This window comes from Ovis canadensis, chromosome 18 (genome assembly GCF_042477335.2).
Source record: "Ovis canadensis isolate MfBH-ARS-UI-01 breed Bighorn chromosome 18, ARS-UI_OviCan_v2, whole genome shotgun sequence".
NCBI classification, from domain to species: Eukaryota; Metazoa; Chordata; class Mammalia; order Artiodactyla; family Bovidae; genus Ovis; species Ovis canadensis.
In genome coordinates, this window is record NC_091262.1 from 1,148,313 (window position 1) to 1,165,465 (window position 17,153).

A 17,153-nucleotide genomic window follows, 5' to 3' on the forward strand; every position below is an offset into this window, starting at 1 on the left:
TGTGTCTGGGCTCCCGCCCACAGCCCCAGCTCAGGGGAAGCAGCCCCTGATCCTAGACCAGAATGAGGGGCAGGGAGCCGGCGCCTGGAAGCCGAGTGAACAGCATGCGGGAATCGAGCTTCCTAGGGGGAAGACGAAGCAGCCCAGCCGCCTTAGGCTGCAAGCCCTTCTTCGGTGGAGTCGAGTGCGCCTCCAGGATGGCAGAGCTCCAGCTCTGCTCAGAGGCCCGATCTGGCAGAGTTCCTGGCGCGAGGCTACTCTGCCCTGGGCGAACCCTGCCCAGACTTGCCTCTCTGCTAGGCTTCCTACCCAGGAAGGAGCAGCCTTTGCGAAGTTGGGTGACGCTACTGGCGCCTTCCTGGCCTCAGCTCCACTCCTGCATTGCCTTTGCACCTAGGCCCCAGGCGTCCTTTGGGAGGCCTTAGGGGCCGGTGGGTTCCACACTGCCAAGGGCTCCCATAGTGAGAGGTCTGTTCAAGGGAAGGGATGGGTATATTTGGAGTACAATCCTGTATCAGATGTGAGGCCCACACCTTCACCCTGAATGCTCACTCTGAACCCTCACCCCGAAACCTTACCCTCACCCACACCCTCACCCTGAACCCTCACCCTCACCCTCTCCCTGAACCCTCACCCTCACCCTCTCCCTGAACCCTCACCCTCACCCTCTCCCTGAATCCTCACCCTCATCCTGAATCCTAACCCTCACCCTGAACCCTCACCCTTAATCCTTACCCTCACCCTCATCCTGAACCCTCACACCTCACCCCTCACCCTAACAAGTTTGGAGGGCTGTTCCACGAACTCTAACCTTTACCCTACCCTAACCCGACCCCCATCCACATCCTAACCCTAACCCACATCGTAGTCACGCCCTCAGCCCTATACTTACCCTTGAAGTACCTACCCGCATCTTCTTCATTTTTGACACTTCCCATGCATAACAAAAGACGAGGTTGTAAGGTTTCAAACATGGATCCAAGACCCATTATCCACATAAAAGGGATATAAATACTATTTAAATCTCTTGCATCACCAAAATACCTCTCCACCACTTATCCAGTCGCCATTGATGGATCACATCTATCTCATACATTTTATAACTTAGCAATCAAATACGCACCAGGACTCTGGGTAATTATAGAGACAAGATTTATTTATACCATAAATATTTCAACAAATTCCACTTTCTACGATGAGTTCAATCTTCACAAAAGTAGGATGAACAGCACCTGTTTCCACTAGGATCCATAGAACGTGAAAATCTTAATGATGACCACCAGAAAGGTCAGCACGGTTGATATCACAGATTTTTCAGTGTTCCAATACAAGTTCTACCCAAATCCATAAAGAAAGACATACGCATAGGAAACTACAAATTGAAAGCAAGTCTATTGAGATAAATATTGGACATCAATTGTATGAATCTTTAAGGCATAACTGCAGACATTCTTCAGACATTCTTCAAATTCATAGAATGACAACAAAGTATGGCTACGTACAATCCATTCGGTTTTATGAACCACTCATGAATAACCTCACAAGCCATTTGAAACCAGATGACAATTTCAAATAGCTTTGATCTACAAACAAGGCTGTAAGACAGAAAGTTAAAATCGAAATACATGAAGTAAATCCTCAATAGATATGAAAACATCCCATGGTAGTGAAGTCAATTAGCATTAGTTATTAGGGCTTTCATGCACAGACTCATCTCTGATCGATGTGATCCCAATTCATATTTGGCAAAAAATACGAAAGCTGATCTTAACAGTCATATTATTTTTCTTTGTACCCCTAAAAAGAAAAATGAACATGAAAAACTAAATTAAGCTTGGAGGCTCACATTTCCCAATCGGTATACAAAGCAACAGCATGTCAAACTTTCTAATTCACATATGCATTTAAATGAAATTGGATGAAATACCCCTAAATAAACACATACTTCTATGCCCAATGTTTCACAAGGCAGAAAACGCTCAATGAATGAAACTGAGAGGGTAACAGCCAGGAAGGCCAGGGGTCTCCAAAGGGAGGAAATGGGGTGCAAGTGTCAGACAGTTGTTATCTGTCACTTCCGAGGCAGGAGGAAACAAGCTGTTATCTTTTTTCCCCTTCTTGATACAAATTTAAACAGAGATTTTCTCTTACAATTCTGTGTTGCTATAATGACACCTGGTTCCGCCTGAACTTCACTTTTCTCATACTTTGAGCTGACCAAGGCATTTTTCTCATGGAAAGGTTTGCCTTAAGCTATGTGAATGTACTATGTATTTACCCTAGACTCTATCTTCAAGTAGGTTCTGCCTAAAGGCTCAGAACTGACTTGACAAACCAATATGCTTTACTCATACATGGCTCTCCTGATCTATGTGAATGAAGCTATCCATTTGCTCATATCAATCGTTTTATGGCCCAGGATGACTCACCTGGTGCCACGGTCATCTCCATATATCTTGTGGGTGAGGGGTCTGCTGCCATTCCTTTCTCTAATGAGTAGACTGCTAGTAGCTAGATAACATCCAGCCAAAGATGAGTAGGGGGGCACTCTTTCTGCCCCCTTCTGATGTCTATGTCAGAAGCTTTCTCTCTTTTATACTTTAATAAAACGTTGGGACACAAAAGCTCTGACTGATCAAGCCTCATCACTGGCCCCGGGTTGAATTCTTCCTCTAAGGAGCCCAAGAATTCAAGCATCTTTCATGGTTAGACAACAACCTTTCCAAACAATGGTCTTTTCAAAAAAAAAAAAATGATGATAAGTGATGAGTATGCATATGTCTACGAATGAAATGGGACCTATATGTCAAACCACATAAAAATATATCTTCCCTCAACATACATATAACACAACCAGGCCTTCACATGCATCGATTCTCCAACTATCAAGTCATACAAATATGGATGTAAAATATCACAATACATTCCAAAGTTTAAAAGTGATGGATATTGACTTTCGCCCGCTGGTGCTTCTTTTTATGTCATCTCCATTATATTAGCTATGACAACGAATCATGTGCTGTGCGAAGTCACTTACATTGTGTCCAACTCCTTGGGATCATATGGACTAGGCCCCACCAGGCTCCTCTCTCCATGAGATTCTCTAGGCAAAGATACTGGAGGGGGTTGCCATGCTCTCCCTCAGGAGATCTTCCTGCCCCAGGGATGGAATCCATACCTCCCATGTCTCCTGCATGGGTATGTTCTGCATGTTCTTTACCACTAGAACCACCTGGGAAGCCCCAAGACACATGAACATCAGTGGATTTGGGGATCCACGGGGCATATACAGAACCATTCCTCCAACAAAACTGAAGAATGACTTTAAAATCTCAAACAAAACATGAGTATATGTGTTCACAAACTTCATGGAGCAAGGGTTTCTTCGATCTGAAAACTGGCATCGATGAAGGACTGTGTGAAGAATACTTCAAAGTCTATTTGGCAAACACAGCCTACGTTGGCTATATTTAGTCCTCAGTTGAATGGAATGTCATGAGTACTGGTCATTTCAAATAAGTAGCCTATGACGCTGTTTACACTTATTGGGACGCGTGGTATACCACATTCACACATTTCAGTAGCATTGGTGCAAAAACGATACATTTCTCAGGGGAAGCTTCTACATGGACTCCTGGGATCAGAGCTCTAACTCATACACACATACTTTTCCTTTTAAAATGATCCTGCATGATAAGCAAACAAAACACTGGATGAACACCTAGACGGTGAGCTCTGTACTAAATGATTTTAAAGCCAGTAGATGGAATGAGCTGATGAGGAAGACTACAAACGAGTCATCTTCTTCAACTTGGTCAAACTGCTCATAGTCATACAAGTGAATGAAAAGTTGAGCCTGTTGTCATTAAATCTGTTTAAAAGAAATAGAATAATAAAACAAATTAGTAAATCTTATTTTCTTAATAAACATTGTATTATTTCTGCACAGCTTTGTTACTGGCATGAATAGAATATCTACAATAATAACTTGTCACAGTGAAATGGATTCACATTCGATATCGATTCACATCTATAATTGATGCCATAGCTGTTTGATACTATTGCTTGAATGAATGCAACTTATGTGACTTCACAAACTACAAACACGACTAACATAATAGGTATTAAAAAACCTTGAGTGACATGAGCGTGAAGACTTAGTAGAGTTGCTCTCAAGAATAATGATACTATTATTCGCTCTAGCCATAGTACTGGAATCTGTACATTAACACCCCTGCAAAACAAAAGGAAAGGATAGAATAATAATAAAGGAACTTCATAACTATATTCCTACTGTAAACATTCAACACTATGTTTTCTTTTAAACTGACTTTCATATTTGGTCTACTGTAACCTCTTCTGTGTTCATTTTATGCTAAACTTATTGCTAACAGTAAAATTACCATACGAGCTCTAATTAATTTTTTTTTTTACTTGCAAAGCTACTGATAGAACCAAAGGCCAATATCTACATCAAACAGGAGAAACGGAATGGAAACTGTAAACAATTTTATGGAAGAACATTTCCGTGCTCCTATTCAGTCAAATGGGCATTCAAAAGGATGTGATTTTTCTGAAAGTTTATTTCAGAAACTTGGAATTGGATGACTGCAAACAATAAAACTAACAATATATTGATACATAATATTAATAATATACAGTGGGTCATTCTTTTTTTATTCTGCCACAGCTAACAGACAGAAAGTCAGTTGTCATAACTACTACTAACATAAGACCCTCACCGATAAGTGAAGATATATAGGAAAATCCATAATAGCTCTAAAAACCATCAAAGATAAAATGGTAATTAAAAAATACACTGACAGTTTAGCTGGTATAAGAAACAGGATGATTATGAAAGCAAAGCCAACAATCATGGATAGGCCATGGAAGCCCGTGGCTGTCACCAGTGTTGACTTATATCCTTCATCTGAGGTTGTTAAAAGCGCTTGGTAAAATCCAGAGGTTTGCAGCAGTGGTAACCTCCTGAACAGACTGAAATAAAAAGGGTTTCCAGAATATCCTGATGATTTCCATCTACTAGGCTGTGATGAGCTCAAGCAATGCATACTCCAGAGGACAGAAGACAGACAGGTTGGGAACACGTCTACTGCACTTACGGAGAAAGGGAATGTTGCTGCTCAGCCTAGTACAAGTGTAGAAGCAACACCTTGGTGATTCGACCTTTAAAGACTCGATACATATGAGAACGACTGGTATGAATAAACCTTCAGAAGTGCTTTCTCAGACCTCCTCCCATCATAAGCACAAGCATAATGAAAACGCTGAGTTTTCATGGTCTCACCCAAAATAAGACTCACTTATGGCTTTGCTTTGAGAATAGTTGAACTACTCATTGTTCAAGAGAAATGATCCTTTCTTCTCTGAAGATTTGTGAATCATTCACAGGGTGTGGTGAATAAACTACTTAAGGGTCTAATACATAAAAATGCAATAGGCTAAGCACAGAGATGTTTTTCTCCCTTTCTCAAAGGATGGAACATTTTGTATTTGCACTGATTTTATGTCTTGACTTCATGTACAATTATATACTGATTTTTTTAGTTGACATACAATAGGACTAAAAATATTGATATAATACTGATAACTCATGTTGGTATGTGTGGTTGTCACATAGGATTCACAGGAGATTTAAATTCACAGTTGTCAACGTAAAGGATGAATGCTATTTAGCTTCTTCGTGAATCTAGACCACGAATGAAGAGTTTTCCTCAACATATTTCACTGAGAGAAATACAAGGATGATAGGCATAATACTATGCTTCGACTCATGGATATCTAAGCATTGCTCACAATACAGATCTGATTTTCAACATCAGGGTTCTTTCAGTGTCCTTGAACAGCATTTGTTTTTCTGTATACAGAAGAAAAAACTCATGAGTATCAAACTGGTTCACATAAAACATGTGTATGAATTGTTATCTTCCTGAACCAGGGATCAAACCCACATCACTTCCCCCTCCTGCACTGGTAGGCAGATTTTTTATTTATCAACTGTGCCACCTAGGAATCGACATACATTTCAAGGACCACTGCCATCAGCTTCTACTGTTCATGACCAAAGTAGGAGAAACAACATTGGAAGAAGTACTCATAAGGGTACTCATAGGAAGTACTCATAAGTCAAGGAACTGTTATACTGGGTACTCTCGTTGTTACTGGGACAAGTCAGTTCCTCCGATGATGATGGGTATAACTGAAAAATTATTACAAATGCATGGGCTGCGATGTCTACGTGATAAATGTGTTCCTCTTATACTATTGCTTCAGGGATGCCTACTTCAGCATGAAGGAATGCACTTCAAGGGATGCCCGCTATTCCAGCTCAAGCAACAGATAGTGAAGTGCAGATCATTGTCCTTTGTTGAAAATAATCAGCACTTTGTCAACATAGGGAACATGCCAGAGGGACCCTTGGGATGGAACTCTAAAAACAGGTTGGGCCCTCTTTTTGCCAAGCCCTGCGATAAAATACAAATCAGAAAAAGAAAAATAGCATCGGTTTTGTCAGGACTTCCTCATCTTTTCTTTCTCGGTAGCAGGAAGCAGACATTGAGGCCAGAGGACTGCAGGATTTCATTGTGAACTAACGTTGGGTGGGGTGGAAGCTCATCACTCTAGTAAGAATGTGGTTCAATAAAATGGAATTTCATTCACTTCATGGACATAGAGTTCTATAATCCTTCATTAAGGAATTCAATAAGCTATATTTCCTTACACCTTCACAATCTCTTGGTTTACGAGAACATCAATTGCTAGTCCAGCACTTATACAATGAGTGTTACAGGTAGTATGAATGTATAAATGATGATGAGCAATGACAGGAAGTTTATTTAATCTCTGTTTGAATTCTTGATTTTTTATATAATTTTTTATAATATCCTTACAGATGTGAATATTTTACTGACATGTATAAATACACGTTGAGTAGTGCTATGATAACTCATAGTGTTGGCACAATAAATATCATGGTTACTATGTGCTTTTCATATATTCCTTTTGAGATTCTCTTCCATTATACATTATCATAAGATATTTAATAGTTTCCTAACCTGTACAGTAGGTCCTTGTGGCTTCTTTTATATATAGTAATGTACTTGTTAATAATTCAAACAAAAACTGGTACACAAATACTCATAGTGACATTCACAATAGCTCAAAGGTAGAACTCATTCAAGTGTCCGTTGGTGGGAGACTGAATATGCAACACAAGGTATATTCAGAAGCTTGAACGGTATTCCACCATACGAAAAAGTACATTAAATGGTGCTGCCACTCTGCAAGACATTACAGAAATGACTCCAAAACAAACACATGGAATAAATACATAGTTCGATTCCAATTCAAGCTATGTACCCAAAAGGATTGGGAAAGGGGGCTGAAAAAATGGATACTTCTTCCGTCATACTCACAACAGCATGATTCACACTGGCAAACAAACAGAAGTGATCTAAGTGTCCATGGCAGCCAATTCCATAAACAAACTGTGGTATACACACAATGGAATCTGATTCGGCCCTTCAAAGTCAGTAATTCTGACAATGCGACAATGTGGACAAACCTTATGGTCATTAGATCATGTGAAATAAACCAGACCAAGAAAAGACAAACGTTCTGTGATTCCACTCATATGAGATATCCAAACAAGTCAAATCTGTCAGAAATAGCAGAGAGTGATTCCGACCGATCGAAAAGAGTTCATGTTTCATGGACCTCAGTTTCCCTTGGAAAAACTGACTTCCCGTGATATCTCCAAAACCAATTAGACAAATAATTGGAAGCTATATCCAGTCAAATGAATGTAGACATAATGTTATATACAGTGTACACCAAACTCACTCAAACTTCTTAACAGACAAAAGGCAAAACTGTATCTATGGTACCTCAGCTTAGCTTAAAACTGTATCTACAGTACCTCACTTCTGCTTATAAAATTTAACAACAACAACAACAACACACTAAAGTCTATCCAAAAAAGGATATAAAACATATATAACATTAACTTTAAAGAATTAGACATTTAAACTGTGAAAAACCTTATTCACAAAACTTAAACACAAGCCACAGGAAAATATATTTATAAAATACATATCTGATAAAGGATTGTACTCCAAATATACCAAAAAATCTAGAACAATCTCATAAAAAATGTATACACCTAAACACCTGGCCTACAAAAATATAAAGATAGCAAATAAGCCTATCAAAAAGACTCAAAATCACATATCATTAGGAAATTACAAACTAAAATAACAGTGAGGTAGCACTGCACACCTATTAGATCCAGTAAACTCAAAAAAAAAAAACGGGGGTAGGGCACAACTTCTCCGGTGGCTCAGTGGTAAAGAATCTGCCTGACAATGCAAGACACTCTAGTTTGATCCCTTACCCCAGAAGATCCCACATGCCACAGAGAAACATAGCTGGATTTTTCCACAGCTAAACAAAGCTCACCTGTGACCTGAATACTATATGGCTAGCACTTACTAAACAGCTTTGAAAACGTCCAGACAAAAAGTATCACATGATTATATACAACAGCTCTACTTGTAATAACTAAAAACTTTCAAATATCAGGATGTCTTCAGTAGATGACAGTGTAAACAAATGGGGATACATCCAAAGTGAAGGGGAGCAAATGCTACCACAAAATATACCACCTCAGCATGAGAATTAGTGGGACCCAATTAACTTTTTTTTTTAGAGGACACATGATCATCTCTGAAACCCAAGTTCAAGACAGCTCTTCTGTGAGTCACATTTACCAGAGAAATCTCATTTCAAAGGAATCCTCTCTATATGCCAGATAGAAGGATGAGACACAGTCTTTTGAAACTCTTTTTTCTTTTCTATCGATAGGGAAAGCTAAGCCGTAAATCTGCACAACAACCATACCCTTCCTTTCCTTTGGTTGTATCTGTAAAATATTTGTTTCTTTTTTAATTTGGCTGCGCCAGGTCAACCTTCATTGAGGTAAGCCAGATATTTAGCTACAACATGCAAATTCTCCTTTGTGGCATGGGAGATCTAGCTCTTGGATCAGGGAATGAACCTGGGCCTCCTTCTTTGGGAGTGTCCAGTCTCAGCCACTGGACCACCAGAAAGTGCCTGTTTTGTTTTCAGATGAAGATGGAATCTAAGGTGATATCTTGGGCCATTTCAGTCACTGACTCAGTTTCCTGAGTTTCTCCAAAGCACGCACAAGGTGCACATTATTAAACTGGTTTGCAAAACAAGAAAAGGTTGTCTGCTACAACACTGTATGCTTACAAATATCTAAATGGTAAATGGCATATTATTTATTTTTAATTACTATGGGGGGGGGGAGAAAGAATGCAGGATTCATACATGTTACCACATGAATAAATATTAAAACCATCTTCAGTGAAAAAGAAATCCACATAGAAAAGGCCACCCAGAACCCTTATTCACCATGTCTGCTTTCAATCCATCAAGTTTGTCCAAATAACTGAAAATCTCAGTAACACTCTAAATAAAGAAAAAAGGATGACGATGGAAACAAAAGATATATTCATACACTTGAACAATTGCTAAAAGTGGAAGTGGGGCAGTGGATTACATTATAATGTAGGTACCATATGATTTCCTGATTTTGGAGATTATGTGCTGGTTCTGCAGAAGGTACCCATTTTGGATAAAACACATAGAGTATTTTAGATGATGTGGCAAATGCTAGCACTTGTTCCCATTGCTAGGCATTTTCTGTACATTTTAAATGACTGGAAAGTATACTAGGTTTCAAAACAACCATGTCAATACCACAAAAGAAATTTAGAGCAGACAGGCAGGAAACTTTCTGATACAGGCCAAGACTTACCCAGATGAAGTTCAAGGGAAGCTGCGATGCTCACTGCCCGTGAAGGAGTCCACGTGGAATGAAGAAGTAGTGTGGGAAGTCTATTAGTAACCACCATGTCTTGGGTCCTCTGGATGACCTACTGCAGGAGAAACAGATCTTACAGATAAAATGTTCCACATCACTTCACAAAAAGTTGTTAGACTACATTCAGTAAAGCTGAATCATTTTGGATTAATTTACAATCATAAAATACTACCCTTTACAGTCCAAAAATCACTTGCATTTCTATACACTAATAACAATCAGAAAAAAATATTAAGAAAATCCCACTTAAATAAAACATCTAGCAACAAACTTAATCAAGAACATAAAAAACCAGTAGTCAGAAAACTAGAAGGCACTGATAAAGAAACCAAAGAAAATACAAACACACAGAAAATTATTCCACGCTCATGCACTGGAACAATGAGGAATTAAAAGGTCCATTCCAACCAAAGTCATCAACAAATACACGGACTGCAATCACAAAATAATATTCAATGGCATTTTTCACAGAAATAGAAATATTCCTAATATTAGGCTGCTACTGTTGAACAGGACCTTAAACGGCCAAAAAGACTCTGAGAAAGAGGAACACAGCTGGAGGCATCTTCCTATCCCTCTTCAAACTACATCACGGAGCTGTAGTGACCACCACAGTGAGGAACTGGCAGGAACACAGACACATGGACTCCAGGAGAGAATAGAGAGCCCAGAAACGAACCCACCTGTACATGGTCAGTTCCTGAAAATCAAACCAGGAACGAGCGAAGAGGAAAGGACAGTCTTCTCAAGAAACAGTGACAGGAAAATGGCCACCTACACGGAAGAACATCAGTGTTCATCCTCTACATCATCTAACGCAAATCTAACTGAAAACCCACCGCTTTGCACACGGAGCTCTTTCCCCCTGAGTCCTCTGAGATGGACCTCCAGTCAGCCCTCAGCTGGACACAGGAAACGTCTACTCCATCCTCATTTTTCGCTCTTGCAGCGCCTCCCTGCTGGTGGGCACTGAGGCAACCCTGCTCCTCTCAGCCTGGATGCAGCCCTGTTATCCAGAAGCCTGAGCCCTGATGGTCCTGAGGAGACAAAGCTCCCGCCAGCTGCTCACGGAGCAGAGTCTAAAGGCAAAGCGTCCTGGGCCCGCGGGTCAGAGGGGCCTTTGGCGCCCCCTGCGGGCCACAAGAGAAGAGCGGGCAGCCCGGTGCTCACAGACCTCAGAGGGCTCACCCAGAAGCAGCTCTGCTGCGAGCACTCAGACTGGAAGCCCAAACTGAAATGGAGCAGAATAGCTCCATGACCCTCCGCAAAACATGGCTAAGGAACAATCAGAGCCTGCATGGAATGCAGCCATAAAAAGGAACACATTTGAGTTTGTTCTAATAAAGGGGAGGGAAGTCAGTCAAAGAGAGAAAAACATGGAATCTAGAAGGATGGTACTGACGAGTCTGTTCACAGAGCAGCAATGGAGGTGCAGACATAGAGAACAGACTTACAGACAAGGGTGGAGAACAAGAGGGAGAGGGTGAGATGAATGGAGAGAGCAGCATGGATGCAGGTACACCTACATTTGTAAATAGACAACCAATGGGAATTTGCTGTATGATTCAGGGAACTCAAACTGGGGCTCAGTAGTAACCTGGAGAGGTGGGAATGCGTGCGAGGTGGGAGGGAGATTCAAGAGCAAGAGGACATAGGTACACCTAATGTGGATGTATGACAAATCAAACCAATATTGTAAAGCAATGATCAATCAACTAAAAAGAAATAACTTTTAAAAAATCTGAACATAAACACAAACTTTGCAACAAGGTAACTCCATTTTAAAAACTATAGAATTTTAGAAAACTACTAAAGTTCTACATGACCTTTGGTCTGGTAATCAGGTCTAACATACACAAAACAAGCCAACTTACCAAATTATGAATATAAATTAGTTAAAACATTGCCTTTTATCATTTCATACATTTACCCCGTGGAGGACCTTACTCGAGAGAACCAAAAACAAACTGTTAAATGAACCACGGACCACCCACCCTGGCCAGGCAACAGAGAAAAGAAAACACTTGCAGGAGTCATCTTACAACAGGAGGCCCTGGGAAGGAACAAGGAACGAACAAGCTACCACCAACCAGAATTCTGGAGAGGTCAGGTGATGGGAGGCTCCAGTTCAGAGGTCCTACCAACCTCCCAGGATCCACATTGCTGGAATCCATCTCAGCTGAGTGATGCGTGTGCCCCCAAGAGAGATCCCAATTCAGAATGCCTGGCAAGAGACAAACCAGAAATTAACCCAATGACCATAAAACCTGAGACTGTGAGCCACGTGACAGAGTGGTTCTCTCCGTTTCCCTCACCCTCCTGCCCTCCACCCCGGCAGCCCTTCCCAATAAAGCCTCTCGCTTGGACAGCACTCCTCTCCTCAGACAACTCATTGCCCAGTGTCAGACAAGAACTCACTCTCAAGCCCTGGGAAGGGATCCCCCTTCCTTCATCAAAAGCAATATCCAGGAGAAAATATCTTCAAAACGTTATCTTGTAGAGAAGGAAATGGCAATGGCAGCCCGCTCCAGTACCATTGCCTGGAGAATCCCATGGACAGAGAAGCCTGGTAGGCTGCAACCCCGGGGTCACTAAGAGACGGACACGACTTCACTGAGTGACTTCACTTTCACTTTTCACTTTCATGCACTGGAGAAGGACATGGCAACCCACTCCAGTGTTCTTGCCTGGAGAATCCCAGGGACAGAGGAGCCTGGTAGGCTGCTGTCTATGGGGTCGCGCAGAGTCAGGCACGACTGAAGCGACGCAGCCGCAGCAGCAGCAGCAGCAGCAGCAGAGAAGGAAATGGCACCACCTGCAGTACTCTGGTCTCAGAAATCCCAGGGATAGAGGAGCTTGGTGGGCTACAGTCCAAAAGCAGGGCATTTCTGATGGGAGGAAACAGTCCCAGGGAAGCTGAGCTGCTCACCAAAGGCCCCAGAGCTTTGGATAGCACACCAGAGCTGGGGCTGAGGATTCCCAGCTGCCATGCCTCTTGATCCTGGCCTCTTTCACTAGATACATGTGTGGAAAACTAGAATCTAAAATATGCCCTGGTGGTTCCATAGTAAAGAATCCACCTGCCAGTGCTGGAGATGCATGTGCGATCCCTAGGATGGGAAGATCCCACATCCTATGGAGCCCGTGTGCCACAACAGCCGAGCGAGCCTGTGCTCTAGATCCTGGAAGCCACGATGCCGAGTTCACATGCTGCAGCCACTGAAGCCCGTGAGCCTGTGCCCCTCAACAAGAGGAGACACTGCAGTGAGAAGCCTGCAAACCACTAGTTATGGCCCATGCTCACCAAAACTAGAGAAAAGCCCACACACAAAGATGCAACACAGCCAACAATCAATAAAACTGTTTTCCTAAAAAAATGCATATCTGACAAAGAAACTGTACTCAAATTGTCCAAGAACACTAGAGCAAACAAGCCCATTCATAATTGGTAGTGACTGAAATAGGCCACTGAGGGTATACTGATAGTAAACTATCATAGAAAAACATACTCAAGATACTGGTGCAATGCATGCAGAGCCCCCTTTGAAAGACAATCTGACAGGTTTTTTTTTTTCAGTAACCACATGGGACAAGCACTGAATTCTGTGTATGACAAGCGGTGGAAGCCAGGTATCTTACCATTGGAAGGCAAAGTTACAGATAAACAAAAGGAAACGTTACAATGTCCATGTCGTGGTGGATCAGGTTGGAGACATCACAAATTACCTTTAACTGAATATGTTCAAAGGTGAGCATATTGAGCTCCTACATGTATGTTTTAAATATCATTCTCTAATAAAAGGGAACAGGAAACATCTCTGATGGCCCAGTGGTAAAGAATCTGCCTACCGATGCAGGGAACACGGGTTCAATCCCTGTGTAGAAGATTCCACACACCCAGGGACAACGAAGCCCTTGAACAACTCTTGAAGTTTGCATGCTCCAGAGCCCAAGTTCTGCAAACAGAGAAAGCACTGCAATGAGAAGCCATGGCACAGCAACTAGAGGGTAGCCTCTGCTCACTACAACTAGACAAACGAGCAATAAAGACCCAGCACAGTCAAAAATAATGTAATGTTTAAAAAAAGGACAGTTCTTTGAAGAAATGACTGAGACTAGGGGTGAGACTGTAAATATATGAGCCAGGGTCATCTTAAATTATGAGAAATTAAAGAAACTAAAGACAACTATCAAGCTGTCCAAACTGATACAAATGAATGATGACACAGTGTTATCTGTATACACCAGCAAATAACAATCTGAAAGGGAATTTAAACAAACAATTCCCTTTCAATCATATCAACAGTAATAAAAGACTTTGCTATGGACAGAATGAGGATGACAAGACTGGCACACTGGAAATGATACATGATTGCTGAAAAATACCCTAAAGACATGGACAGATACTCCATAGTGATGAAAAGGCTTCAGTTGGCAATACCGTGGAAGGCATCTTCAATCTGAAATGAAGATTCAATATGAATTACAAAAGGCTGAAACGTGGCTGCTAAACCACAAAAGATGCCAGCATTCTCGGCCTCCAGAGAATTCAATCCAGGGCAAGTGAAGAAGCTTGATGGCTCAGAGGTTTTCTGTTTAAAAGTTTTATTAAAGTATAAAAGAGATCGAGAGAGCTGCTGACATAGACATTAAAAGGGGGAAGAAAGAGTACCCCCTGCTAGTCTTTAGCCAGATGTTATAGAGCCACTAGCAGTCTGCTAATGAAAGAAAGACAATGTCTCAGAGAGTGGCACCAGGCCCCTCACCCACAGCAAGCATTGAGATAACATTGGCAGCAGATGAGTCATCCCAGGCCATAAAATGATGGACATGAATCTTGAAGAAAGGCAGATTTCCAAGCAAATATATAGTTTCATTCACATAGATTAAGAGAACAAGGTATGAGTAAAACATACTGGTTTGTCAAGTCGTTTCTGAGCCTTTAGGGGGAAGTGACCTGAAGACAGAGCCTTGGGTAAATACATAGCACATTAGCATACCTTAAGACAAACATTTCCATAAGAAAAATGCATTGCTTAGTTCAAGGTTTGAGAAAAGTTAAATTCAGGTGGAGCCAGGAGTGGTCATGGCAACACAGAATTTTCAGAGAAACCTCCTTTTAAATTTGTATCAAGATGGAGAAAAAAAAATGCAGCACTCTTTTGTCTCCTCCTGCCTCTTAAGACAGAGAAAAAAACGTCTGACACTTGCAGTCTATTTTCTCTGGCTGGAGACCCCTGGCCTTCCTGCCTGTTATCCTCTCCAGGCCTGTAGGAAGCAACACACTAGGCTGCTTGGGAAAACCGCGCGGGTCTGAGCTTTATGCAAAGGGGTAAAGCGGCAAAACCCTTGGCCCCAAAGGCGAGGCTTTTCTGCGACCGCCATTTTAGTCGGCTCCGAGACTGCAAACAAAGAGGGCAGAATACATGGTTCCCTGCTCCACCCAGTCCGAGTTCCCTTACCTGTGGCCCACAGCCCTGCGCTCTACTCGCTGGATGCCAATCGACGGGGACCCAGGAGCCCACGAAACGAGCATTCCCAGCTGCAATGGCGAGCCCTGAGAGCACAACTGGGAAGCCTGGCCCCCGACGCGCCGCCATGTTCATCCCGCCCCAGACCCGCTCACGTGAGCCGCGCTCCTGACCAGCCGCCCAGGCTCGCCCCGCCCCCGACGCGCTCACGGTGCGCCCCACCCCCACGCCCCCTTCCAGGACAGGCCCGCGGGACCGCGACTGCCTCCAGGTGAAACACAAGGACAAGCAAATCCACCCCACCGAGACAATCCAAGCTTTTTCTCAGCTGATCTGTCTATGATTTAGGGATAAAACTATGACTATAGAAAGCAAAGATGACCTAGGACAGCCATGATAGTCTATAGAGCCAGACCCTGGCGGGCAGAGGCTTGAAGAGGGTCCGGGAGCTCTGTCAGAACAGCAAGCCTCTGTAGCGTAGCGGTTAGGTGCACTGGTGAGCAGGCAGACGATGGTCTGTAAGTCAGGAGTTCAAGTCCGCAGCTTAACTCTTTTGCTCTTAGGGGGCGGGGGACAGCAACAGGCGGGACTTAGACCAGAAACGTTTATTTTTATTTTAGAGGTTTATTGTTTAGCTTAGGGTTAGGGTTCGGGCAACCCCCCAACTTGTTCAGGTTCGGGTTCAGGGTTAGGGTTAGAATTTGGGGATCCCCCCTCTTCTAAGAGTTCGGGTTTGGGTTAGGGTTCATGTCAGGGTCAGGGTTCGGGTTACGGTTAGGGTTAGCATTAGTGTTGGGGTTACAGCTTAAAGTGAGCCCTAATAGGGCCCATAGTTCTTTATTAGCCTGCCCTGGCGGGCCGAGGCTTGAAGAGGGTTCGGGAGCCCTGCTGAAAGCAGTAAGCCTCTGTGGCATAGGGGTTAGGCGGGCCAGTAGGCAGGCAGACTATGGCCTCTAAATCAGGAGTTCAAGTCTCTAGTCTGACCTTTTCGCTTTTAAGGGGCAGGGGACTGCAAGAGCCAGGGCTTAGACCAGAAAATTTTTTTATTTTAGAGGTTTATTGTTAAGCTTAGGGTTAGGGTTCGGGCAACCCCCCCCACTTGTTAGGGTTCGGGTTCAGGTTAGAATTCGGGGACCCCCCTCTTCTTAGAGTTCGGGGCGTTACCATTAGGGTTATAGGTTAAAGTGAGGGCTAAGAGGGTCCATAGTTCTTTATTAGCCTGCCCTGGTGGGCTGAGGCTTGAAGAATGCCTGGGAGGCTGACTCGTGGGCGCCCAGCAGCTGCCTCACACACGTAGCTTCCCTAGCCCTCTGCTCCCCAGCAGGGGGGTGTGCAGCTGGTTGGGGCCTGCCCCTGCCTGTCTGGGCTCCCGCCCACAGCCCCAGCTCAGGGGGAGCAGCCCCTGAGCCAAGACCTGCAGCAGGAACAGAGCGTGCCCCCCCCCCCCCGGAAGCCAAGTGAACAGCATGCGGGGAAAAGAGCCTACTCCAGGGAAGAAAGGCAGCCCAGCCGCGTGAGGAAGCCCAGCCGCGAGCAGCTGCAAGCCCTGCTTGGGCGGAGCCCAGTGCGACTTCAGTACCACAGAGATTCAGCTCTCGTTAGGGGCCCGATCTAGCAGAGTTACTGGCGGGAGGTTGCTCTGCCCTGGGCAAGCCTTGCCCAGACTTGCATCGCTGCTAGGCTTCCTGCCCAGGAAGGAGCACGCTGCGCGAGGCTGGGAGACGCCACTGGCGCCTTCCTGGCCTCAGTTCCTCTTC

General features: G+C 43.3%; 1 long non-coding RNA gene across 2 annotated transcripts; it reads right to left on the reverse strand.

The window, feature by feature from the left end:
* Nucleotides 1-1,138: 1,138 nt before the first annotated feature.
* Nucleotides 1,139-15,560, reverse strand: LOC138423573 (uncharacterized). 2 transcript variants are annotated; one of them, XR_011250316.1, is made up of 5 exons: nucleotides 15,388-15,560; nucleotides 13,775-13,881; nucleotides 12,016-12,149; nucleotides 9,860-9,980; nucleotides 1,139-3,871 (listed from the first exon to the last, which is right to left on the reverse strand). It is a non-coding gene; the product is annotated as an uncharacterized lncRNA (long non-coding RNA). The 2 variants fall into 2 exon arrangements; XR_011250317.1 differs by lacking the exon at nucleotides 13,775-13,881 and having other exon boundaries at nucleotides 15,388-15,549.
* Between the last annotated feature and the right edge of the window lie 1,593 nt (nucleotides 15,561-17,153).